Below are 26,446 nucleotides of genomic sequence, written 5' to 3' on the forward strand. Positions count from 1 at the left end.
GTGAGAAACTGAAAGTGTAAATAAGGACTAAAACATATAATAGATAATGTGAAATAAGAGGAAAAGGGGCAAAGGGGAAGGGGAAGTGGTGGGGGTAGGGGAAAGGAAAGAAGGGAATAGAATTAATATGAGAAAATGGAAAAATGGAAACAAAATCTTTGTAAATAGGAAGGGATGGAGGGGTTGAAGGGAGGGCAGGGGAAGGGGGAAAAATAAGAACCAAGAGAGACTATGTAAAGGCGCAAATTTCCAATGATGAATGTCATTATTTTGTATACCTAAAATGTACCAATGATTAAAATGAATAATTGATAATGCAAAATAGGAAGAAAAGGTCCAAACGGGTAGGGGAAGTAGGAAGGGTAGGGGAAAGGAAAGAAGGGAAAGGAAAAATTATGAGAAAAAGAAAAAATGGAAACAAAGTCTTTGTAAATAGGGAAGGGTGGAGGGGCTGGAGTGCAGGGAATGGGGAAAAAATAAGAACCAAGATACATCATGTAAAGTACAAGTTCCCAATGAGAAATGTAAAGGTATTGTATACCTAAAATGTACCAATAAAACAATTTTCTTTATAAAAAGTAAGCCAGAACATTTATTCCCAATTAGCTTGTAAACTATAAAGAAACTGTGTAGGGTACACAAGAAACTAAGAAGTGTAAATACCTATGGTGTAGGTAGAAACTTGTCTGGGTGAGAGCAGAAAAAGGATGGAAGGTGACTGCTCACTGTGTCTATGTCTACACTTTTATTCTCTTCAGGTTTTAGACTGTTATAAAAATTTAATCAAATAGTTTTTTAAAATTCAATTTTCTAGAACCAGTCTGTGATAGTTAATTGTGATGTTGACTTGAATGGATTAAGAAATTCCTGGTGGATTACTGGAGCACAGTTTTGGGTATGTTGGTGGATAACTGACAGGTGGGCCACACATTGAGGAGGGAAGACTCATCCCAGATGTGGGTGGCACCTACCACTAAGCTTGAGGTCTGGATGGAGTAAAGAAGGAAGTCTGCCCTAGCTGTAGTCTTATCATCTTTGGACACTGGTGTCCAGTTCCTTCAGCCTTCTAGTGCAGACCCTTTAGCTTTCTGACATGGACGCACACCATGCTTGAGAATGAGCTCCAAGCCTTGGACTTTAAATTGCATCCCCCAGCTCTTCAGTGTACAGATGAATATTTTGCATTCTTTCACCCTGACTCTGTAGGCAGCCATTATAAGTTTACTTTGTAAATTTTTTATATATCATATCATATCATATATTATATTATATCTGTTCCTCTAGTGAACCTTAAGAGATACACAGCCAATGTGGCCTGCGGTCAGTTTTATTGGCTTCACCCTAGACCTGTTAGAGTTATCATGGGCCACTGTCTGTTTATTAAAAATATTTTTCATGTAGTTACTTCCTCGTGTCCCAAACATTGTTTCGTTTAGGAGAAGTAAAATAGATACGGATCTCCTCGACGAGGGCAAGATTGCTTACCAGGTAAGCAGAGAACAGTGGATAGTATGGGCCTAGTTTATGACTCTATTTCTGCCTCCAACTCACTGTCCTTGACCTTGATTGGTCAAGTTCCTTCTTTTGCCTATAAAAGTAAACTGTAAATTAAAGATGTTGATCTAGAGTCTGTTCTTTTCAGGTATTTAGTTTTAAGATGAATAACAAAGGACAAATCCTCATTTTGACTCACCTTCTCATTTTCTTTCCTTCCCTCACCACGTTCTTCCTTTTAAAAATATTTAAGAAGTACCTATTTTGTGCATGCTATGATACTATGTGCTTTAGCGATACAAAGATAAAAGACAGAGAGCCCGCCGTCAAAGAGCTCAGGGTGAGGGAGAGAGGAGACCAAAGGCAATTATAATACAAAGGGAAAGGTCTATGGTCAACTAAATCCCACCCACAATGCTCCCAGAAATAAAGAATGCCAACATGACTCTATGGGAGAGAATTTGGAATCACTGAGATGCTCAGTATTAATAAATAATATGCCGAATGCCTTATTTTCCTCAAAACTCAAATATATCTACTGCTTAAGCCCTGAGGATCCTTGACAGCTTTCCCTTTCTCTGGCTTTTTTTCTTTGTCAACTTTAGTCTTTTCCCTTTCAACTCTGTGGTCTTTGCCTTCATCAAGACCCATTTTACTTCTGGCTTGGATTTATTCTGGAATGTCATAGCTGGTCTTCACATTTCTCATTTCTTCTTAACCCAGTTTATCCGGTATAATTTGGTGGTCAAATGTAACCAAAATACCTCATTTCATTTACTCCTGAACAATCAGTCTCTGAATATGAAAATGTCAATGAGCAAATGCATGATAAACTGTGCTTTTCAAAATTTGGCCAATCGAGCTCTCTAATATGTGGTATTCCCCTGGGTATTACATTCAATAAAAAATGGTGAATGGTGGGTGATTCCCCCATCAAGGCACTTTGAGATTTTGCCACACTCCCTTAACATCAAAGAATACCTGTTTGATCTTGAGGCAGTGACACACACTACATTGTATTTTAGGTATATTAAATGTTCAGTAACTCATTCCTAAACAGGGCATTTGATTTAACCAAGAAACCTAGTTCCATGACTTGAAAGCAGAGTAACACCATCCAATTAATATTTTTTCTTCTGCAACAAATTTTCAAGATTGTAGATATGTGTATTTTGTCATTGGAGAAAGAAATGACTGTAATTTTAAAAATATGAGATTTTAAAATAATTCATGTATAACTTTTACTGAGTTACCATGCACTTAAAAATTAGATAAATAACAACTACAAATAATTGCCAAATGCAAGTCCACACAGGCTAGAATATATATCACTGTAATCACCTGTTCAGGAAGAAATTCAAAACAGTTGGGAAAATCGCTTAGCAGATTATACAATGGGTATTTGGGAATTTTAAATGTGTCTCAATGGAAGCACAAGTATTTATCTTCTCTATTTCCCAGTACAATATACAGTCAATAAACATTTCCCTCTAATATTAGTGCAAGGTACTTATAATATCACCATTAGAACTTAATTCTTTTTCTTTCTTTTTTTTTATGTACCGGGGATTGAACTAGGGTCCTTGTGCTTGCAAAGCAGGCAGCGGAACCACTGAGCTAAATCCCTGGCAGAACTTAATTCTTTAGCAAATCCTTTTCCACTGTCTTGGAATGATTTGCTTCTATCCTGACTATTGGGGTCCACATGTGATCAAAGCTAATTTTACATTGGATAGTGTCCAAGTCACCTCTATGTCTTGCTAGGCACTCAACAGACTTGCTCAACACAGAGAAAAAAGTGGATATTTTAACCAGAAAGCTCAGGGAATCTCAGAATTTAGAAACTAAGTGGGACCACAGCTCTACTTACATTTGCCAGAATTTCTTTTGGTGAAGGGTCTAAAAATTTCCCAAATTCCCCAAGCTATTCTTGAGGAAATGAGAGTACTTTTAAATGTCAAAATTATGAATTATTATTTAGTTTCCTGTTCCCTTTGTTAGCCTTTCTATCTTCATATTTGAGATCAGAGCCTCGCTAGTTCTCTTGAACCATTCACAGTGACAGGCCCTGCACTACAGCCGGGTGTGAAAGTAGAAACCTGCTAGACTCTGGAAGTGCAGGGACAGTCCATTCTCTGTGCCTTCTTTCCTTTCCTGGCTGAAAGTGGTGATGGAAAAGGAATTCTATCCTCTAGCAGAGATCAATACTCTTTCTTCCCACATACATTTTCTCTTTCCAAACAAATGAGACCAAAGACACAAGGAAATGTCCTCTTGGAGAATCATCTTTGCCTTTGGCCTTTCATTTTCTGCTTTCATGAGTATAGTAAGGGTGGGCACCACCACCACTGCCAACTGTTACCAGCCCTACATATCACTGACTTCAGGTGGGAATATAATTGTATATCTTAAAGAGCAAGGAATAGCTTAGGAAAGGTCACTCCCCAAAGACACATCAAGGCAAGGCCCCAAGTCATGGTGCACCCTGACTTGTCTGGCATGGAACTCATGCTCAGCTGGCAGGCCTCCCATCAACAGCTGGTGTGGGGCCATTTCTAGTACCTTTGTGTGTGGCCTGATGAGGATGAGGCCATCTCTGGAACCTGTGTCCTGTGCTGGGCCTGCTTCCTGTCAGCTTCCCATGTGGAAGTTCCAATGGCTGGCAGCTGTGCTGCTTCTCTCTTTTCCCAGGGGACAATTTCTCTTCTTTATGGTGGCTCTTATGTTTCCAATCTTCCATGTTCCATTCACCTTACTTCACTGCAGACTTGCATTTGTTCCTGGAGCACACAAACACAAAGCCTGGTTACAAAGGTTTTGCGGGATTCATCCCCGTTCAGTCAGTAGGGCTGGCTGCTCACTTTTATTTGCCTCACTGTGGCCCTGATTCTAAAAGTCTGTTCAGCGTTCAAGTGTTTATATAATATTAATACCTCACCTTTATGGTATTTTTTTCCTTCCAATCCACCCCTCATAAGACCAGATATATCCAGACAGTTAACACACAGGCATTTGGGTAATTATTCTTGTGTAGACTCCATTCTTTGTTTTATAGTCCCATTCAACAATACTATCCACTAGAAAAGGAGCCAATGCATGTCCCCTCACTAACAAGTATTTTGAACTTGCCTCATTTTGGACATATTTATAAATTTTTAAAATCATATTTATAGTTTTCCACAAGTCTTACTAAAATAGAATTAATTTTCTCCCCTTTTTATTTGAGTCATACCTGGCCTTGAATGTAACTAGGTGGTTTAGGAATGGAATATGGCCCTGCTTGGAAAATAACTGCTGATTCTATTTAAAGGGTCGTGGATCACGGACAACACTACTATCCAAATTGCAGCATCATCTGTCTTCACATCTCCCAAACAATGAGCTCCAGCTGCATGGAATACCTTCATTTTTTACAGAATGGCCAGGACTTTGCAAATGATATTGGCCTGGATTAAATAACATCTCTTTTTTTGTTTTGCAAGCTCTACTTTATCTGCTGTGATTTCTCACCATAGCCATTACTTCTGCCACCTAAGCTTCCCTAACCACACGTCCTAAACTAGGTACCCTAAGATTTATCACACCCTGCTATTGCTTATTTGTTTTTCCTCCTGGACCGAAACCCCTAGAGGTCTCATACTGTGCTTGTTGTGCTTACCATTGTATGCATTGTGTGCTGTTTATTTAGTATATTGCCTGTCACGTACCAGTCACAAAATAAACTTTTGGGAGACAAATGGATGAACAACTGAATGAGTGAATGAATGATCAAGAGTACCATATACTATGTGATTATTATTTAGTCACTACCAAAAACAAATCACATCTATTAGCGTTGTGAAAGAAAGATATATAGAACATATTGAGTGAAAAATGCTAGTTCTATAAAAAGAAGCCTAGTTATAGCCATTTATAGAAAAGTATACTTTCTGGAGAAGGAGAGAAGAGGGAGGGGAGAGAAAGCGAGACAACAAAGCAAGAAGCTTACTGAAAATGTTAATTAACATTGGGATAGAAAAATTGGGGGAATGTATTTCTGTTACTTTTGTCTTTACACATTTCTATAATGCTTGAGTATCTCAGATGACAATAAATCATGTTTATATAAAACCTACCACTAAAGGCTATTAATTTTGAAAAAAAAATAAACAAATGCAAATGTTTGCATTTTGTTCTCCTGAAGCCTGCAGGATGGAAGTTCAGCTACTTGAGATAGAGCCATGAGTGGGTAGTGCACCCTCAGAGCTCTGTCTGCAGGATTTCCTGTACTTGTGAAGCACACAGGATGTAGCCTTTGCATGGAGAGTCTGGAAGGAATGAGGTCTCCACCTACCAAACAAAAATCTTCTTAATTCAGAGTTTGTTTTCCTCATCTCTACAGGAGATTTCTGCTGCTTTCTAATTAAAAACACAAAGAAACCACAATGAAATGAAAACTATGTGTTTCCTATGGTTTGGTTGTCCTTTTTTGTTTGAAAAGCATGTAACTGATCTTGGAGCTGCTATCTCAACAGCTACCATTTGTTTTTAGCTTTTTTTCCTCCCCCTACCAGCCTCAAAATAATAGGCAGGTAATTTGGTCTGTATTTGTACACTATAATTGAGGTTTCAAAATCTTGTTTGTGTATCCTCACCACAGGCTTGGCTGACTTTGGCGCTTGCAACATCCCTCGCTGGTAACATGGAGGCTAAGAAACACTAAGTCTTATGAAAAATACTGAAATTCTATTTTAGCACAAGAAAATGCAAACAAGCAACCTAGTTGTGTGTTAAAAGGGAAACAGCTAAATAAAATTTGGTACTACTCCATTACAAAAAAAGAAATTTAAAATAGGAACATAAAAGTAAGCCAGAACTGTTACCAACATTCATATAGTGTTGAGTGTGAAAAGCAAATTGCAGCCTGAAACATATAAATGATTCTATTAATAGAACAAATACATGCACACAAGCACTGTTTTATATCTCTTCTACAGGAACATATGTATATAAGCACACAGGAAATTCTGGAAAGGCTCACTACACTGAAAAGCTTTTACATAGAGCAGCAAAGTCTTACATGAGGACAAATATTCAGATGAAATTTGGCTTCAGTGTTTTCTATAAGGACAATATATTTATATGAAATTTTCATTAGCAGGAGTTAGTTTCTAAAACTATATAGCACTTTTAAAGCGCCTAAATATTGCTCAACACAAAGTACTAGACCAACAAATGGCAGTTGCTTTATTTTTTTTAAATGCTGATTTAATTATCTTTTAAAGGCGCTAAAACATTGCCAAAATTAGCATATGTGTGTCAAAGATATATGTTAAAAAAGAAATTTCATTTGCCCATTTATAGACTTTTTAGGCTGGGGAGAAGCAGATAACACAAGATCAGGTGCTGATGCTATCAGAGCCTCAGAGCTTCTTAAAGAACAGAGGATTCTATCACAGCCTAAGCAAAACACATTTCACCTTTGTTTGCTTCTCAGTGGACCACACAGACAGAATGAATATTTTAAATATTCTGTTCATGCCCCCCAAAAGCTAGTATGACATTTCCACAGAAAAGAAACATCATACTACCTCTCAGAAGTATGTAAGTTCACGATTGTACAATTTGATAATTGAGAAATCCAATTGGCTTTCTCTGAGGCAGGGAAAATGGATTGGAGAGGAGATGGTGTTTGGGCTATGGCTTTCGGGCAGCCTGGTCAATAGCTCTAAAAGACCAGATTGATTGCAGGCTGGGAATGAGCTAGGAAGGACAGGGGCTAGGAGTAGATGGGAGAAACCAGGCTTCAGCTTGGCTGTCTCTCGCTTCTTTGCAGTAAAGCCTAAGGAAATCTTTGGATTCCAATTCTTTCCTACTGAGTATACCAGCATCTAAATATGCACCATTTCCCTGTCTCCAGGCTGATACTTCTCAGGCCTATATGCTTTCATCCTGATGGATCAGGATACATTATGAGAGGGGTGGCTCGTGTAATTTGTCATGAATAATAATTAAGACACTAAAATGTGTACATTATTTTTTTTATTTTTTTTCTTTCCCTAGAGATTAGTGGCTTTTTTTTTTTTTTTTTTAGCAATATTAGTCTGCTCATTTGTCTTTCAATTTGCTTTCTTGAGTGGGCAATAAAGATTCACTGTCTTAAGGGCTGGAAAAACCTAAGAATATGGAAACCAGGGAAGGGTTCGAAGTTCTCTCGCCATGCTTTATTGCCCATCTTTCTCAGCTAAGCTGACCATGGTTCATATTCTGACTTTGCCATGTCCTACCTCTAAAACCTTGAGCAGGTGATAAAAGCTGTTTTAGATTCAGTTTCCTTGTGTGTCTAACAGGCGGCCACTGGCATCCCCAGGACACGGTGAATTTTCAGTATCAGTTGTTCTTTCCCTGTGGAATGTATGCCCCAAATGGGCTCAAAGAACAAGCCCTCTCTGCTCATATTTCACTCCTAACTTTATTTCCCAGATGGTTCAGTGAGTCATTTCTTAATAAACTCCAGTGCTTTTTATGTTTCTATTTTTCAGTGTGAATTTTATGGTGGCCTCTTTCTGTCTTCCTAAAGCTTCCAGCTTCTCTTGATTAATTTGTTTGTATCTGAATTCTACCACACTGTATGTATACTATCCTTACTGGAAAATATCCAGGACATAGGTAGAGAGGGTTCTTTCTCATGAAATTTGAGTTTCTAATCACCAAGCTTGACCAGTGTCACATTGAACACACCTGAAACCCAATAATTTTCCAAATGTAGTCAGTGTAGACAAGTCCTTTAGACCTACCTTGAGGCCCCTGCTCAAAAGGCCAATATGTCTGTACACCGGGGAGGAGAGCAGGTCTGATTCTGTTAGTCATATCCTCATGTCAGACACAAGGACATTTATTTGTGAAACATTTAGGAAAGGGGAGCAGCAGTCTGAATCCTGACCCACTGCCATTAGATCCCTCCTTTCTCCACCTACATGGTAGGATTCTAGAACTTCTAGTTCTCTGGATGATAAACTAAGGTAAGCTCCATGTTCTGGAGAAAGCAACTATTACTCCTGAACATGATACAAAACCCACTTGTAGAACCACCTTCAGAGGGGCCAAGAAGTGAACACAACACACAGATGGGGGAGGGTGCTGCCTAGGAGCAGGGAGCTACATAAGTAAGGACTCCTTTCCAAGGTTTCACTCTGAGACTGAACTGCTGCACAGAGGCAGGATAGAGTTGCATTAAAGTACCTGCAGTTCTTCCAGCCCAGGGAATCAGGAAGTGAAAGTGGGCAGTTCAGCTGGTTGCTAAAGAGAGTGACAGACCCTTCAAATGGGAACAAAGCCAGATAGAAAATCCCCAAACTCCATTTATCGCTATCTCTGCATAACCACGGAACTACCCAGGCATGGGTTAGATTTAGAGCAGCTAAACAATACAGACAAAAGATCTGCATACAGACCAAAGCTGTTGCCAAAGAAATAGAATTTGCAATTCAGGCCCAGCCAAGAAAAGTATGAACTAAAACAAAGAAAGCAACACTCATTGGGTAAAAATAATGGGTTCCAAAACCCTCCCTAGTATTCATAATGTGTAGCATATAACCTAAAGTTATATGACTGTCAAAGAGATAAGAGAAAAGAGTAGTCAACTGAGTGCAAACATGAGGTGAACCAAATGTTGAAACTAATATGCAATATTTTTAAAGTGCTATAAGGACCACTCTTAACAAAATAAAATATGTTTAAGGGAAAACCTCAGCAGACAAACAGAAATAAAGAAATGGAAATTCTAGAACTTGAAATATATAATTTTGGCAATTTAAAAAGTTCTTAGGAGAGACTTATCCAAATGGAGATAGGAGAGGGAAGAGTAAGTGAACGTGAATATAGATCAGCAGAAATTATATAAGATAAAGAAGAGAGAGAAGAAAGATTGAAAGAAAAATGAACCACACCTTGTAGATCAGTTAGATATAAACAACAAACATACAGGTTTTTGAAATACCATAGAAGAAAATGTATAGAAAAATTATATGAATTTAATAATGATGAAGTGACCAAGAAAATCCTTAATGTTTAGAAATTAAACAACACAATTCCAAATAATCTTCTAAAAACAGAAATCATTTCAGAAAACAGAAAATATCTTAACCAAATAATAAAAATAAATAGAGCATCAAAAGCTACAGGTCCTTCAGATATTAAAAGGATGACAGGATACTATGGGCAATTTTATGACAATAAATTTAACAATCTAAACAGAAGTGGAAAATTACCTGAAAGACAGAAATTGCCAAAACTGAAGCAAGAAGCAGGAAATGTTAACAGACCAGTATGATTTATTTCCTTGAATGATATTAATATAAAATGTATTTCCTTAAATTATATTAATATACAAATATAAGATATGAAAGTAATTCAGTGTATTCTCTCTATTAGCTATTTCAATAGATTCAGCTCCCCTCCCATTTGATATCATTTCATGGTAAAAATTTTTCACAAACTAGCAGTGAAAAGAAATTTCCTAAACCCAATTAGGGGCATCTATGAAAAACCTAAAGACAAGGATGTAAGTCTTCATGAAATTGTATTTTAAGATTACAAACAAGGAGAGGGTATCATCTGTCACTTCTTCTATCTAATACTGTACTGGAGGTTTCAGCCAGTACGATACAGCAAGGAAACTACATGAGAGGAAGACTGAAGAGGAAAAAACAAAGTAAAACTCTTCTTATTACAGATGACACGATTAAGTGTGAATAGAGCCAAGCAAAAAGAATTGGCACAAAAACTAACAAGAGCTAATTAACGAACTTAACAAGATTGCATATATAAAAATATATGCAATCCAAATCCAAGTGAATATATGAAAGCAAGTACATTTATATATACTAGCAGCAAATGATTACAAAATTAACTTCAAAAACAACTCCATTCACAGTAACATAAAATAATTAGAAATAACTTCAGTGAAAGCTGTGCACTTATACATAGAAACTAGAAAATATTACAAAAGGAGACCTAAATAAATGGGGACATACATTCACAATTGCAACACTCAATCTTTCTAATCTGTTGTCCTCCTTAGATTGACTTATAGATTCAATGCAACTCAATGTAACAGATTTCAATCAAAATACTAGAACTATTTTGAAGAAATTGAGAAACTAATTAAAAATTTTGTCTAGAAAAGGAAAAGGCCTAGGGTTGTCAATACAATTATGAAAAAGAAGATGTAGTTGGAAGAATTACACTGTGTTATTTCAAGCTACAAGTACTCAATACAGTGTGGTATTGGTGTAAGCATAGGAATACAGAATGGAACAAAATCCAGGATAAGCCCCATTTATATGGCTAACTGATTTTTGGTTAAGGTAATTTAATAGAGAAGAGATAATGGGTTTGGTTTTGTTTTTTGTAGTATTTGATGTTGAGGATTGAACCCAAGACCTTTTCTCTGAGCTACCTCCCCAGCTCTTTCCTCTTCCTCACTCTCCTCCTCCTCCCCCTCTTTATCATCATCATCATCATTCTGAGGCAAGTTCTCACTCAATTGCTAAATTTTCCAGTTTGGGCTTGAATCTGCAATCCTCCTACCTCAGCCTCCCAAAAGGCTTGGGTTATAGGCGTGTGCCACTATGGCCATCAAAGATAGTTTTTTTAAAAAATAATTTTTTTAAACAACTGCATGTTTATATGAAAAAGAATAAAAACTCAGCTCTTAACAATTGTGAAATATTAATGCAAAATATATTGTAACTATCATAAGAATAGTTGTAAGAACTATTGTAAACTATTGTAAGAAATAAAATTATTGTACCTCTAGAAGAAATCATAGGAAGAATTCTTTGTGATTTCAGCTTAGGCAAAGACATCTCAATTAAAACACAGAAAACAATAAAATAGAAATTGATAAAGTAATCTACACCAACATTAAAAACTGATGTTCTTCACAAAAAGTTTGTCAAACATATTGTGAAGGTTAATTTTATGTATCAATTTGACTGGGCTAAGGGGTGCTAGATAGCTGGTAAACTATTCTGTCTAAATGTACAGATGAAGGTGCTTCTAGGTGAGTTTAGCATTTGAAGCATTGATCTAATTAAGGAGTAGCTCTGTCACTGGTGTGGGTAGGCACCATTTAATTCATCGAGAGCCCTACTAGAATCAAAAGGTAGGGGAAGGACAAATTTGCACTCTATTTGAGCTGAGCTGGGCTATTCTTGTTTTTCCTTTGTATGGAGATATGCAATCCATCTGGAATTGATCATTGGATGTAGGCTGAGGTGAGAATCAGAGTTCATTTCTTTTTCCCCACAGGAATAGTGCATAGAATATTCTAAAAATCCTTTCTTTTACTTACATTTCAATGGGAATAATTTAGTTACAAGGCCACATTAACACCAAGGGAAGCTGGAAAAGGTAATATTCATTTTTGGAGAAACAAGAGAGCTCAGAAGCACCCATACATGTGTGGACACTCAATTAAATGAAAAAGGTGAAACTGCAGAGGAGCAGGGAAATGATAGATTTTTCATAAACTGTATTAGAATTACTAGCTAGCCAGTAGAGGAACACTTGATCTTATTTCACCCATATCACACATACATAAAAGTCAATCCAAGGAGGATGGTAGAGCTAAATATAAAAGACAGAATAATAAGCCTTTTAGAAAGTAACAGGACAATTACTTTGTGATCTTAGATTACAGAAAATTTTTTAAAAGGCATCAAAATACCAACCACAAATTAAAGATTGACTACATTATAAGTAAGGATTTCTACCATCAAAGGAAGGCCTCATGGAGCAAAGCCATAGAATGTGAGAAAATATTTATATCATAATAACTAAGAAACTATTTCCAACATATACAGAGAGTTCTCACAAATCAATAAGACAGAAAGTGCAAATTTAAAAACAGATGAGAGATTTGAGCAGGTAATTCATAAAAGAAGTTTTCCAAATGGCTAAAATCCATATCAAAAAGCACTTAACTGCACATTAAAGCACTTAACTGAAAATTCAAATTCAAATTCAAAGCACGATGAGATTCCACTGTTTATTCTTAGAATGCTGCACAACAAGAAAAAACCATTTCTATACCCAGTAACAAATGTAAATCTTAACAAACATAATGTTGAAAAGAAGAAATCAGAAATATACACTGTATCATTCTATTTATAAAAATCTTAAATACAGGCAATACTAAACTATAGTGCATGGGGGTAAAATTTATTTGATAAAATTACAAGAAACAGAGCATGGACAACTATAAAAGTAACTTGTTTTTAGGGATGGCAGTGAGGAGAAGGATTAGGTAAGAACCTAAAGGGGAACTTCTGAGGACCTGCTAATACTCTTTCATGACCTGGATATTGGTCGTGTTTGTTTTATGATAATGGAATGAATTTTCTATATTTTTCTGTATGTGTATTATATTTCACAATGAATAAGTTAAGAAAGGAAAAAGGAAAGAGCACACCCATCATGTTTTTTAGATGAGGATAAGTGATCAGTACAGATGGCAGAGGGAAAATTGCATCTCAGGTCATCACAGCGATGCCAGGTCATCCAAGGGCCACCTATCTCTGACCTTCATATATACTAGAGGGGAACCAACTTCAGTCTCATTCAGGTCATTCTTTGACAGGTTTCTGTTCCAATCTAAATCCTAATTTCTATAAGGTAAGAACTGTATTCATTGTACCTCAGACCTAGCAAGACCCTATTATATTTAGGCCTAGTGATTTAGTAATTTGTTCCAGGAACAGCAAGGGGAAACATGCCAAAAAAACAGGACTGACCAACAAAAGTCACAAAGTACAAGATTAGAGAAAAGCTATTTAGGCCATCATGATTAGTTAGAATTAGACAAAATTAATTCTCCATTTCCTGCAAGAACGTAAAACAGCTGCCAAATATGGGAGGAAGTTGTGACTCCTCTAGGCATCTCTTGTCCTATGAAAAGCTAATCTTATGGACATAACAAAAAAGAAAGTTTTTATTAAAATTGACTGTGGATCAACTTTCTGCTCAAAGGGACCTTCTCAAATGTCTTTGGATCCCAAGCACAGACAAACAAGGACCTGACAAATTTATTTTTCAGAACTGACTTCATTTAGGTTTATATGTGGGGCACAGGGTCTTGAACTGAGCACCAAGCGGAAGTAGGGACAGGTCACACTAATTTAGAGCATCAGATTGAGCCCAGGATATTTTGAAATGAGCAATGAAGGAAATCAACGTTGTTTTTAAATACGTAAATCCAATAAGCCAGTTGGACTTAGGGCTAAACCTGTACATTTATAGAACTATTCAACCAGAAAATCAAAATATTCCCTAACCTGAATCTGAAATGTATTGTATCATTGTGCAGTTGGTTCAAGTTCTTGGATGATGGTGGGTGGGAGGATTTGTGCAGGGAGAGCTGAAGGGTGGGAGCCTATGTGAGTGGCAGAAGGTTCTATGAGCCTGCTTGTGTTTGGAATGTAAAACAAAACCTTATTAGGGATCTGACATGTGGAAGCTCCACCGCACAATAGCAACTCAGGCATCAAAGGGGAAGATGACCTGTATTTGTCTGTACAGACCCTGCATTTGCTGTTTAATCAGTCCTGGGAAAATCAGCCACGGCTCAGGGAAGATTGCCCAGTTTGGCCTTGCGCTTAATTCTCCCCAAGATGGGCAGCCTGCCTGACAGGTATGATTTGTTACTCAGAGAAAGCAATGCTTTCTTCGTGGAAAAACACTCCTCAGGCATAGCAAAGAAAGCCCCGTGCCTTTCCAGTCTACAGCAGTGCTGGGGTTTGATCAAGGGAAGGTTTCACCAACACAGACACCTTGGTTCTGAATATAACACATTGTAATGCAAATGGCTTCTATCCTTCCCAGGGAATCAGGAGCTTTTCAAAGAGGTACAAAAGGAGGGAACAAATGGCTGCTCAAAGCAAAATAGAGAAATAAAGCAAAACACTCACCACATCTTGTCTCTGGGACCTCAGAGTTGTCTAAAAGCAGAAATAATTTTGACTCTTGCTGTGCCAGGGCCTCAGAGAAGGGGGCCAATGGGCAGGTCCCTATCCTACCCATTCAAACCAGAAAGACAGGAGAGAAAGTGATATGAGTTTGGTGTCTTGATATGGTAGAGATGTTAGTATTGGTGATGTACTGAACATCCACCATTTAGGGATAGATTGACTTGTACCACACCTTATACTGTGTTAAGCACTGAAGGTTTGGTTAGAGTAGAAAAATTAATGTTATCATTTTTCTTTAGAAGTGTGTTCTCTTGTGGAGAATGGCAGACCGAAATAGTTGGCACTCTAATTTCTCATTCACTAGAGCAGAGGTGGCAAACCTGTGGCACGCGTGCTGCAGCAGGCTGTTTGATATCACTGAAAGCTCTAAAAGGTTCACCATCACTGCCCTAGAGTAATCCAGCTTTGACGGTGCTGTGAGGTTGCTGAGATAGCTTAGTCAGTAAAGACATGAAGGTCTGCAATAGGATGACTCAGTGACCAAAGGACTATGTCCTAATCTTATTATGTAGCTCCAAAGGCAGAATGAGCGAGTGAGGGAAAGTTGTCATAACTTCTCTCTGCTCCTGTGAGTTTGCTTTGATGGCTTCTGCTGTTCTTTGGACCAAGAGTTGAGATCCTCATCTCGCCTCCAAAGACTTGCACTGTCTGGCACCTACGTGGATTTCCTGCCTGGCATGCTCTTTCTGCCTCTCCATGGCACCAGCCTGGCCTCAGTTTTTCTAATTTGCCATGCTTTTATCTACCCCAGGACCTTTGTATTTTTTTCTTGTCATTGGTTCTATCTGGAATTGGATTTGGGCTCTAACTCCAAATTCTAAATTCTATTGGTACACTTGTCTAACAGACATAAGTTTAAGGAAATATAGAGATTAAGTAATTTGCCCAAGTTGACACAGCTAATTAAGATCTGAGTAAGAATTTGAACCTAGAGTGTGGGGCTCCAGTGTCTGGAGCACTGCAACAGCTCAAGAAATATTAGTTAAAGAAATTCATTTATAAATGAGTGAATGCAATTCAGTTGACCATGGAGAGGCACGAATGTGTAGTGTTCTTTCTGCTTACCACAGATGCTAACATGTATTAAATGTCTATTACAAGCACGATCTCTTGTTTTGCTGGTAAGAATCTTAAGACTTACAGTGTTTAGTGGCAGATAAAACAGCTAACAAGTGGCAGGATTTGGATTTCAAACCCTTTAAAACCTGATATTATATTATCGCCCACATAAAACTGAGAGTAAAAGATGTTGGTATAAAAAGGAAGAGGGCTCTGCAGACTTGTGGATTTTAATCACGTGCACCCAAAGCTCAGACAAAACCCTGTCAAATGAAAGAGCAAAGTGGTTTGGATTTAGATTCCTTTTTCCTTTTCCTTTGTGAATTCAACCCAGCTAAAGTATAGAAAATGGCCATTGATGGCGACTGGGATCTTGCACTGGGAGAGCAAGAATCTTGTTTTAAACACTTTGATGTAGATACTTGGCATCTCAGGCCAGAAGACTTCAAGAGAACAGTAGTCCATCTTCTTGTTATGCTAGCTAGGTCAAGGCTGCTCACCCCTCTTCTCCCAGTTGCTCTGACCACCAGCATCAGTTCTGGTCCTTGGATGAGGACTTGAAGGAGATCAGTCCTCATGGAGTTGGCAGAATGAAGCTTTGTAGGAAGTTAGGTTCTGAACTTGGGCCCTGCTTTGATGACCCCTTCATACAAGCAGCAAATAAATAGTAATTGAGCACCGATGACATGTCTAGTCATGTGCAGAATGCTGAAAATATAACAGTGAACAACAAAATCTTTGCTCCATAAAACATACTGCCCCTTCCCACAAATAAGAAAATTGATATAAAGCAACTTGTCACAGAATTAATTATGCAATTGTGGCATAAAGTGAGTAAAGTTACAAAAGATGCCGTCTCTGTTCTTTCAGGTTCATCAATGGTCCCTGCAACCATCAGCAGCTAGCTGTGGAAGACCAGATCACAACTGACAGCCTGTTCTAGAGGTCTACATTTGCTCCAACCTGGGATCAACCTCATCTTTTCCCACAGCTCTGGCCTGTGCTATCGCATGTCCTATGCTGGCCACCTGTGGGCCTCACCACTGGAAAGCAAGCTGGGCCATGACTCTAGATCTCTGCCCTTAGAATGATCTGAGTCCCTGAATGTGCTGGAGGCAGAGGCTACAGGAAGAAGCTGGTGAACTAAACTCTCAGACATCATTTATGCATCTGAGCCTGCAGATCCACAAATTCAGTTCATGACAAGAATTTTAAAACATGCCCAGTGCTGCTTCTCCAGAGTGAAATAAGAGCTCTCCTCTGCTTAAGGGAATGCTGATTTTCCAAGGGAGGTGAATGGAATAGAAAAAGCCCATCAGTGATGGGACAGCATGTCCACTGAGCAAGCACAGCACACACTCGTACTTCAGTTATATAAGACCTTTTGCTTAGGGATTGCAAAAACCTCTTAGAACTAATACTTTTTCATAAAAATGACTATAGGATCCCCAAAGGCTAGATCTGGTAAAATGCAGAAATAAAAGCTAACCTTCAATGTGTCTATTTTTATGTATATCAAGGCCACACAAAGCAATTGTACCGAGAGCATAGAAAGAGGAAAGGGAAGGGGAGAAAAGAAGGGAGGTGGTGGTGATGAGGAGAAAATATAATGTAGACTATAGGGCATAACAGTAGATTCTTGGGGTACGTCTGTTTGCCACTGTTTTTTGAGAAAGGTTCTCACTATGTTGTTCAGGCTGGCCTTGAACTCACTATGTAGCCTGGGCTGGGTTTGACCAATCCTCCTGCCTCAGCCTCCCAAGTGCTGGGATTACAAGCATGCATGGCGATATTATAGGATGCCTAGTTCTATGATCATTGTGGAATACTACTACTACTACTGAAAATATTTATGCCAGAGTAACTAAACTATAAGCAGTATACTGGTCGGCTTTTTGTTACTATAATCAAAATACATGGCATACACAACTTAAAGGAGGAAAGGTTTATTTAGCTCACAGTTTCAAAGCATTCAGTCCATGATCAACTGGGTCCAAGACAGGAACATCATACCAAAAGGGCACAGTGGAGCAAAGCTGCTCAGTTCCTGGTAGTGGGGAAGCATAACAGTGGAATAGCATCATAGAGAAAGGAATGAGGTAACAGAGATCCTATCTCCATGGCCCACTCAGACATACCTATAAACGTGCTTCACTAATCCCCTGGGCAGCTCTAAAGATAATCAAGTTGATAATCCAGGTTAATTGTCATAAGTACCCTGACTTTTTGTCAATTGGAGGCTGACTGTATCAGTGAATCAGTATACTATGTACTTATTATATTAATAAGTTGTTTAGGATATCACGTGGCTCTTCAAAATATTGTACTGGTGACTCTAGACTAGAGAGATGTTTATGAAAAGAGAGTAAATTTAAGAATAGTATGATTCCAATTTTGTAAAACAATGGTAAAAATGAGACAAAAGCATAGGAGAAACAGGCCCTGATATTTATGAATGCATTAGTCTGAGGAAGGAGAAAGGCATGGGAGATACTCATGATGTTTATCACTGGATACTTGTGGGAGAGTGGAAAGGGGCTAGAAGGGAGGAAGGAAAAAATAAGATTTCTTTGCACACTTCTGTATTGTTGAATTTGTCACAATGAGCACATAGTACTGGAATTTAAGAGGAGAAAACAAATTAAAAGTTAGAAATATTATTTCTTAGCATACAACATACCACATAGTGCTAAATGATAGCAAGCCCTGCCTGCTCAGTATGCTCTGCATCATGCCCACAGAGTGCTTTCTTTACACACTTTCTTGTTTGCATCTCAAAATAAGTCTGTGTTCGCATTTTGCAGATAAGTGGCCTAAAATTGCATCACCAGATAGCAACATAGTTCAGATTTGAAGCCAGTTTTGACCTACTGCAGGAGCCTTGGGAAAGGGTTAAGGCTAGAGGATGCTAGGCACCATGAGATCAGACAGGAGGCTACTGATGGTGAGCAGTTTCCTTCTGGGTCCAGGAACAGGGCAGGGACAGTAACAACTATAAGCCAGACCCAGTATAAAGTGACTTCCCTAACACATCAAACTTTAATATCTCAATTCGAACTGCTAGGTTCTGCCAAGTGAGCTGCTATTACCCATCAGCTTCTACACAGCATTTCCCAGGGAACAAAGGGTTTAGAACATTCTGTGTCTGGAAGCATTTTATCACCAAGACACATTAACATCACACGGCCCACATTCCCATGCCCACAGGCAGGACAATTAAGGGCATTCAGGTCCAGGCTGCATGTAGTGGTAGGCAGTCAGGTCTTATTAATTTGTAGTTTTGTGACAGTTTAACATAAACCTGGCTGAGGTCTGCTTCTGCAATATCTACAGATAAAAAGTTTCTTGATGAATACAGAAAATAGACAAGTGAGAATGGGCAATGTTTAACCTCACTGAGAGATTTCAGTTGTTTTCTGTTGTATTTGTAAAGAAATGTAAGCACAGTGTCTGCCTGAAAATTCCAGCTCCACTAGTTATTATTAATGGCAAAAGTAGATTCAGCAGGATTTCTAGGTCATAACTTTTTAGAAGTAGCCCAGACACTATACCTGTTTTAAAGTAATAGTCTGTTTCTTCAACAGTGATATTTCCCTAATTAACTAGACAGTTTCCAAACAGAATCATTGATGACCAACACACTGCTTTTGAATAGTAGTTGTCCCAACCTTTTCTGCAGTTTATTCGTGTTTTTGTCTTCTCAGATGAACATGTTTAACAGGCTTAGGCTTTAGCTTGAAAACTGAGACTTCTCTATCTCTATAGGTCAGCAGATGCAGGATATATATTATCTCAAGAAGAGGAAATATCTGGCCTTTCGAAGGGAAAAAAATTCTCCTGTTCCTCATCTTTTAATCTCTTCTGTGTTTTGAAACCATAATTTCTCTTTCCTTTTCTTTTTTCATGGTGCCTGGTTCCTTGTTTCCGGGACTGCTCCCATCTTTTCTTCAAGTTACCATTTCCTCAGCCCTCTAGAAATTTGCAGGTGGAGGACAGTTGGAGTCTCCACTTCCTAAGGACCTGTTCTATATTTCTTTCTTTTAGTCCCCATCTACAGAAACTGTTCTCCCAAAGGTCACCAGTGACATTCTATCAACAAATGCAGTGACCTTTTCTTAGTTTTCATCCTGTTTGACCTTTTTGAGTGTCTCACACCATGGACCATCTCCTTGTCACCTTTTTGGAAAATTCTTTCATATCCATTATCCTCTAGTTTCTGTATTCTTTACTTGCTTCAGATTGTGTTTTTTGTTTCCTTTCTTCCCTTCACTCTTTTATATATAAACATTTTTCAAGATCTCCTTCTGGTGAAAGTAGAGGCAGCTTGTGTCTCATCCCCTCCCATGACTATAAATACATCTTTGTGGATGACTTCCAAATCTATAGCTAAAGTCAAGTCTGTCTTTCCGCCTAAAATCCAACATGCCAAGTGCATACATTTTTCTCAAAGTCTGTTCTTCTTCCTAGTGGCACCACCACCCTCCTGGTCAATAGGACTTGACATTTTGAGATTACCTTTTAAAATCTCCCTCTTCCTTGCCCACGCATCCCAGCAATATAAGGGAACCTTGATGATTCAGACTCTGAAATGTCTGTCACAAACTAGTGCTCAGAGTTTCTTTCAGAGTACCTTAGGATCATTTCAAGAAGGCTAAGCCTTAGTTTCCTATTCCATTTTTTTTGCCCTGTAGATTATGATAAATGCACTGCCACTATTATAAGGGTTAATAGTTCTGCCATTAAAGCACAGAGGTACTGAGATTCTTCCAAGTAATTTCTCATCATTCATGGTACTTATGTTCCCTAAAGTTGCCAGGCACAGAATTAATGAACACTGAACCTTCATTCCTAGGCAAATACATGGTCAGGCTGCTATGAGTCTCTGATCACAATATTCCCATACACGGATCCATATGTGAATGTGTGAATGTGTGTATATGTGTGTTTATCAGAAAAAAATAGCTGAAGATATATATTTAAAGATGTGTTATTTAGTATACTTGTTGATTCATTGACATTGGACCCATGGCCAATAGCATAATAATTCATGCCCAAATAAAGCTTTTCTAATACATATATTTTTTTCTGTATGGCCTGTCACAGCCACACAGCCATTTCACACTTAGAAACACTAGGCAGCACACATTAGCACTGTTCTTGAGGGCCATTTTATACAACAACATAACCAATAGAATGCAAAACACTGTGAATAAAAGTGTCACCATTAACGAGACTGCAACAAGGACGCTTGCTTACAGTGTGACATCAACAGTAAGGCCAAGCATGACCCTGTTCCATCTCAGCTGAGAAAGTGGGTGTTGGGCAGATCAGATTCTGTGAAGGTGTGTGCCTATCTGTTAATATAAGTGAAAGCAACCTGAGTATTGATTGTAGGGTCACAAATAAATTTAATCAGGAGGTGATTAAATGGCAAATATGGGATCTGTGAATAATGAGAATCGACCCAGCTTTCTCCTTCTTATACCCAATATCTTTTTCCTTGCTGAAGAGACTGCTCCCCTTTGCTTCAGTGTTGCAACACCTCTCCTGCACCTACCCTCTCCCACCTCACAGTTCCTACCCGGTATTTGTTCTCTGTGCATGAATCCTCTGGTTCTGGTTGACAAAAATTCTCTTTACATTGCTCCCTCCCTGTGTACTTCCTCTCTCTGTATAATACCCTTATCAGCCGCCATGTTATAAGTACATCATCTTAAACAAAACCACTTAAGTTCATTTCCCTAATTTCTCTAATGGCCTAATGTTGTTTGTGCTGCTTTATTTATAGGGCTTTGATGAAGATTTTCTAAGACGATAATTCCCAAAAGTTATGTGCATAAGAATCACCAGGGTTGGGAACCAGAAAGGGAAGAGAGAGAACTCATCTCCAACTCAGGTTTCTGGGGCCTTATCTCGGAGATTCTGACTTAGTAGGTTGGGATCAATCTCAAAATCTATGTTCAGTAGTCTAAGTGTTTCTTGGCCTTATTAGTATGCTATCACTAGTAGCACTTATTAGACTGCTATCACTAGTAGATGTAAAGGTTTTGGCAAACTAGTATGCATACCATCTTCAGCCATCAGCAAACAGCAATTTAGCACTCACTATGTGTTGTCAGTGGCCAGTTGGAAATGTAGCAGTGAAAAGGCCAGAAAAATGCAAATAAGGGGTGATGCAGTGCTATTGGTATATTTTTGTTGATGCTTTTTCATAAGAACAACACAAATAATAAGCCAAAATCCTATAAATAACAAAGAAGGTAAGCAAAGAGATTCCAAAATACGTGTGCAACCACACCCCAAAATCAAGCTCAAATGCTCCTTCCCTTGCTCACCTTCTGAGGAGACTGCACGCATCACTGTTTTCTCCTGTCAGATGGTACTCTCCAGGAAGACACAGGGATAGCAGATTGCATGTCCAAGGGCCACATCATGAGCCTTGTGTCTGATGTGTACCCAACAGATGTTTGAATGGATCACTTGTTTACACATACTTCGGCAGAAACATAGCCCTTTTAATTAAACAGATGACATTTTAAAAATAGCTAATCAGTAATGTATCATATTTTAACTGGCTTGTAGGCAACAATAGCTATGGGCCACTCACTGAGGCAGGTAAAGAAAGGAGAGAAGAGAGGGTAACAATACACCAAAGGGTCTAATGTATGCAGCCACCATGCTCACTCTCTTGCAGCCAGCTCTATGACCTCAGGGCAAGAGGCTCATTGAGGACTTCAGAGAGCTGAAGGCATATTTCAACTTCCTACCATGGTCTGATCCACGAATCTTGGATGAGGGCCCCTTAACTTGTCCTGTACTAAGGACACTTTGGCATAGTCTATGGACCCATTCTGGAGCCATATCTGTAAACACATAAAGTATGCAATGATAATGAGAGATGCTTAAAACATTTTCTAAAAGATGTGATATGACAGCATATGTGCTTTAGTATTACATTAAATAATAAGAGCAAAGAACAAAGCTAATAACTACTAAAATTTCAAGTAATAGTAAACATAACACTTGTAATATGATATGAAAATATTTGGGCTTTCTATTGGTTACAAAATTACAGGTGCTGCTAATGGTGATTCATTGCCTACGTTTTTCTTTTTGCTTGTTTTAATTAATTTTATTGGTACACTTAAGGTATACAATATAATGACATTCATCATTGGAAATTTGCACCTTTACATAATCCATCTTGGTTCTTATTTTTTCCCCATTTCCCTGACCTCCCTTCAACCCCTCCACCCCTCCCTATCTACAAAGACTTTGTTTCCATTTTTTTCTTTTTCTCATAAAAGAAAGAAGGGAATGGAATTAATATGCCTACATTTATAAATGAAGGAAATTCTATTTTGCAGCTAGACATTAGTGAAAATAAAGATGTAGTTTCTTATTACTCAAGTTCATAGGCCCTCTGAATTCTATCCATGTACCCAGTGTAGCTCAAATTTAGAATCTCTGCTCCACATGGAGGTAAAGGACTAAGCAATTCAGCTGCAGAGAGCCTTCTTTTTATTGTTCATAAAGCCACATAGCCCTGACAATCTGCCTGTGGTGTTCATTTCAATTTTCAGTCACTGGTGGACAAGAAAATATTTAGAGAGCCCAAATGAGACCTGTTTCTCCTGGGTTCCTTTAATTATCCACTGAGTGTACTGCTTTTGGATCTTCTATTTTCAACTTGAGATAAGAATAAACAACTGTTAATTTACTTTGGTCTATTTTGAAGACAGATTTCAGGGAGTAAGATTGAGGGAGAATCTTATATATCAAGTAACACGCACTCAACATAGAAAAACTGAGAAACAATCAAAAAGAAGGAAATAAGTGTCATGCATAATCTTACTCTCCAGCATAAATCTAACTCATATTTTGATGTATATACTTGCAGGCATAAAAATGTGGCCATATGTACACAGGGAAATATACAGATGCCTATTTTTAAAACAAAATGAGATGATATTTTATATTCTCTCATCACCCTATTTTCTGACATTCAATATATCATATATATCTTTGTATATTAGAAATGTTCTACATCATTATTTTTAATGTCAAGATGGTTGAATCCCATTGTATAACTGTGACAGAATTTAACAAATTCCTCTCTGGGGCTTTAATTAGAAGCAAATAATTCATTTTCTAACTTTCCACAAAAGGTAGGTGATCTTGTCCTTCTTCAAACAATCAAAAAATAGAGCATGCAGTTCATGTGTCATAAGATTGTTGGCAATATTAAGTGAAATAAAGAAGGCAAATTGCTTTGTACAGAACTTTGCACATAATAAATGTGTAGTAGGCATTAGATGATGACTATTTTGTTGTCATTTTTCCATAGGATACATTCCTAGGTATATAATTTCTACATCAAATGATGTACCAAATTTGAAACATGCTGCCAACTTTGTTACCCACAAAGATTGTTTCTCAGGACTAGTGGCTCTAGGTCTACCTGCCTTGGTATTATTTTAAAAATGCTTCCCATTTTGCTTTATCTTTAACTTGACTAGTGGAGCTGAATATATTTTGTACACTTATTGGCTGTTTGAATTTCTTTTTAAAGTTAGTTTCCCCCCAACTATGTTGAAAAAATTTCCTAGTTCATATAATTTCCCTTTTAGATTTGTTTATAAGGTCTTCTGTATGGAGAAGTTTTAGAAATAATTTAATATACATAGTTCCACCTCCTCCCTCCCACCTCTTTTATGGTTTATTCTTTGAAGGTACACTTGGAAACCCTAGCTGTGTCCCAAGTTAATATCAATGTTTTCTTTAAGTGCTTTTTGGCACTAATACTTATATGCAAACTTTTAGCTCCTCTGGAAATCATTTTGATTAATAATCTTAATTAGAGAATTAACTTTAAAAGTGTCTAATAGTTGTACCTAAGTAAGTACTAGATCCTTTTCTAAAAAGGGATGGCTAAATAATTCATACTAATAATGAATAAAGTACTTTTCAAATAAATAGATTTGAATATATTTTATTAACTCACATTCTGACTTCCTTGTTCACAGCAGCAGGAAGGAGTGATTACATTAGACAGAAAAACATTAATTAATCCTTCCCATTCCCTAATTGGTATTTCCCACCCAGTCCTTACAAGTACTTCATTTCTCTTTCCTTCCTTCTATCTCCTAATCACCTCCATATTTCTAGTTTTCTTCTAAACAATCGCTGATGTCATCAGTGAAAATGGAAGAGGAATAGCACAATAGCTAAAATAGAAAACAGCCATTTTTATTAATAGTGTTGACTTTTTTCTAACATTTCCAATTCTAGATGGACATGATTTCATGGAAATGATTGGCTCTTCAAAAGCAGAATGGTACCACTGACTTATTTTATTACTTATGATGTCTTAGCATAGTAAATATTTAATAATCTTGGGAAAAGGAAAGCATAAATCTGTTCAAGTGGATGAGAGATTTTATTATTATGATTATTTTGTTGGTACCGGGGATTGAACTTGCAAGGCAGGCACTGGAACCACTGAGCTAAATCCCTGGCCCAAGGTTTTATTATTTTTTGCCTCTGCCATACCTGTTAGAATATTCTGTTTAACTGAACCAGAATTTGGCATACTTGTTATGTACTGGACATCAGCTCAACAGATACAGTGCTTGAAGATTATTTCAATAGTAGCTCCTCTTGTCACAAGTGGAGTTAGACTACTCTTGTAAGGAGTTATAAAACTGACTGTGGTGGATGGAATAACAGCAATGCCAAAAAAAAAATAAAATAAAATAAAGCTGTGTAGAAACACCAGGGTATCTCAAAAAGGAATTCTGCTCCAAGAGGACATCTAAAATATGAAAGGCATTAATGAAAAAAAGCATAGGTTCCCACCTGCCCTACAGAAACCTACCCTAAGTCAGGTTAGTTTCCTCACCATACCACAATTTAGGTAAAGGATGGAAGAAATTTCCTGCTTCTCCAAGGTCCTTTGAAGGGCATCTTTGAAGTTATGCATCTGCTCCTAACAATGTGTGTTATTTGCCTAAGTTGTAATATATCAATATATCTTCTACTTTGTCTTAGTTACTTTCCCAATACTAAGACAAAATACCCAAGATTTGTAACATAAAAGAGGAGAGGTTTATTTTGGCTCATGGTTTTCAGTCTATGGTTGGCTGGCTCCAAGGCAGAAACAGTATGGCGGAAGGGCATGGCAGAAGAAAACTGTTCACCTAGTGGCAGCCAGAAAGTAGAGAGAAAGAAAGAGGCAGGAATAAATTATACTCTTTCAGGTCATACCCCTGGTGACCTACCTTCAATTAGATCCCACAGCTACCAAACTAATCAAAGGATGAATCCACTGATAAGTACAGCACTCCCAAGATCCAATCACATTTAGATCTAAACCATAGTGCACCCCAACAATTCCGTCTACCTGTAAACACTAGGGCTATGTCAACTGAGTTACTGCCATTACTGACAGAGCTGAAAGCTTTAGAATTGATTGTATTTATTGAGCATCTACCAATGACATCCACATTACACATCATAGATTTTATTCAGGTGGAAAAAGAGTTACTTAGAAAATTCAACTGTTTCCTTGCTATGGTTTGTTGCCATCAAAAATCAGTATGAGGCTTGGTCCTTGATGTGGTAGTGTTAGGAGGAGAGGCCCAGTGGGAGGTGAAAGGCATGGTCCTGGAGTCTGCAGGAATGGATTCATGCATTTTAAAAATTTTTTCAGGACTGAATTAGTTACTAGAGAATAGGTTGTTATAAAGCAAGGCTACCTCTCATGTTCTTTTTCTTCTTCATGTACCTGTTTGCTCTTCCATTTTTTACCATGAGTTGAAGCAGCATGAGGACACCACTAGAAGACAACAAGTGCTGTACTATGCTCTTAAAGTTTACAGACT

At 37.9% G+C, this 26,446-nt stretch overlaps 1 long non-coding RNA gene across 1 annotated transcript in view; it reads right to left on the reverse strand.

The window, feature by feature from the left end:
- Nucleotides 1-2,832: 2,832 nt before the first annotated feature.
- The window catches only part of LOC110344441 (uncharacterized), a 261,618-nt gene continuing 238,004 nt past the window's right edge, over nt 2,833-26,446 (reverse strand). Inside the window, exon 3 of the long non-coding RNA XR_015444738.1 lies at nt 2,833-4,274. This is a non-coding gene — a long non-coding RNA (uncharacterized LOC110344441). The remainder of the gene's footprint in view (nt 4,275-26,446) is intronic.

Source organism: Heterocephalus glaber, unplaced genomic scaffold, assembly GCF_053883595.1.
Source record: "Heterocephalus glaber isolate CG9 unplaced genomic scaffold, H.glaber_assembly_v1.0 deba00001606, whole genome shotgun sequence".
NCBI classification, from domain to species: Eukaryota; Metazoa; Chordata; class Mammalia; order Rodentia; family Bathyergidae; genus Heterocephalus; species Heterocephalus glaber.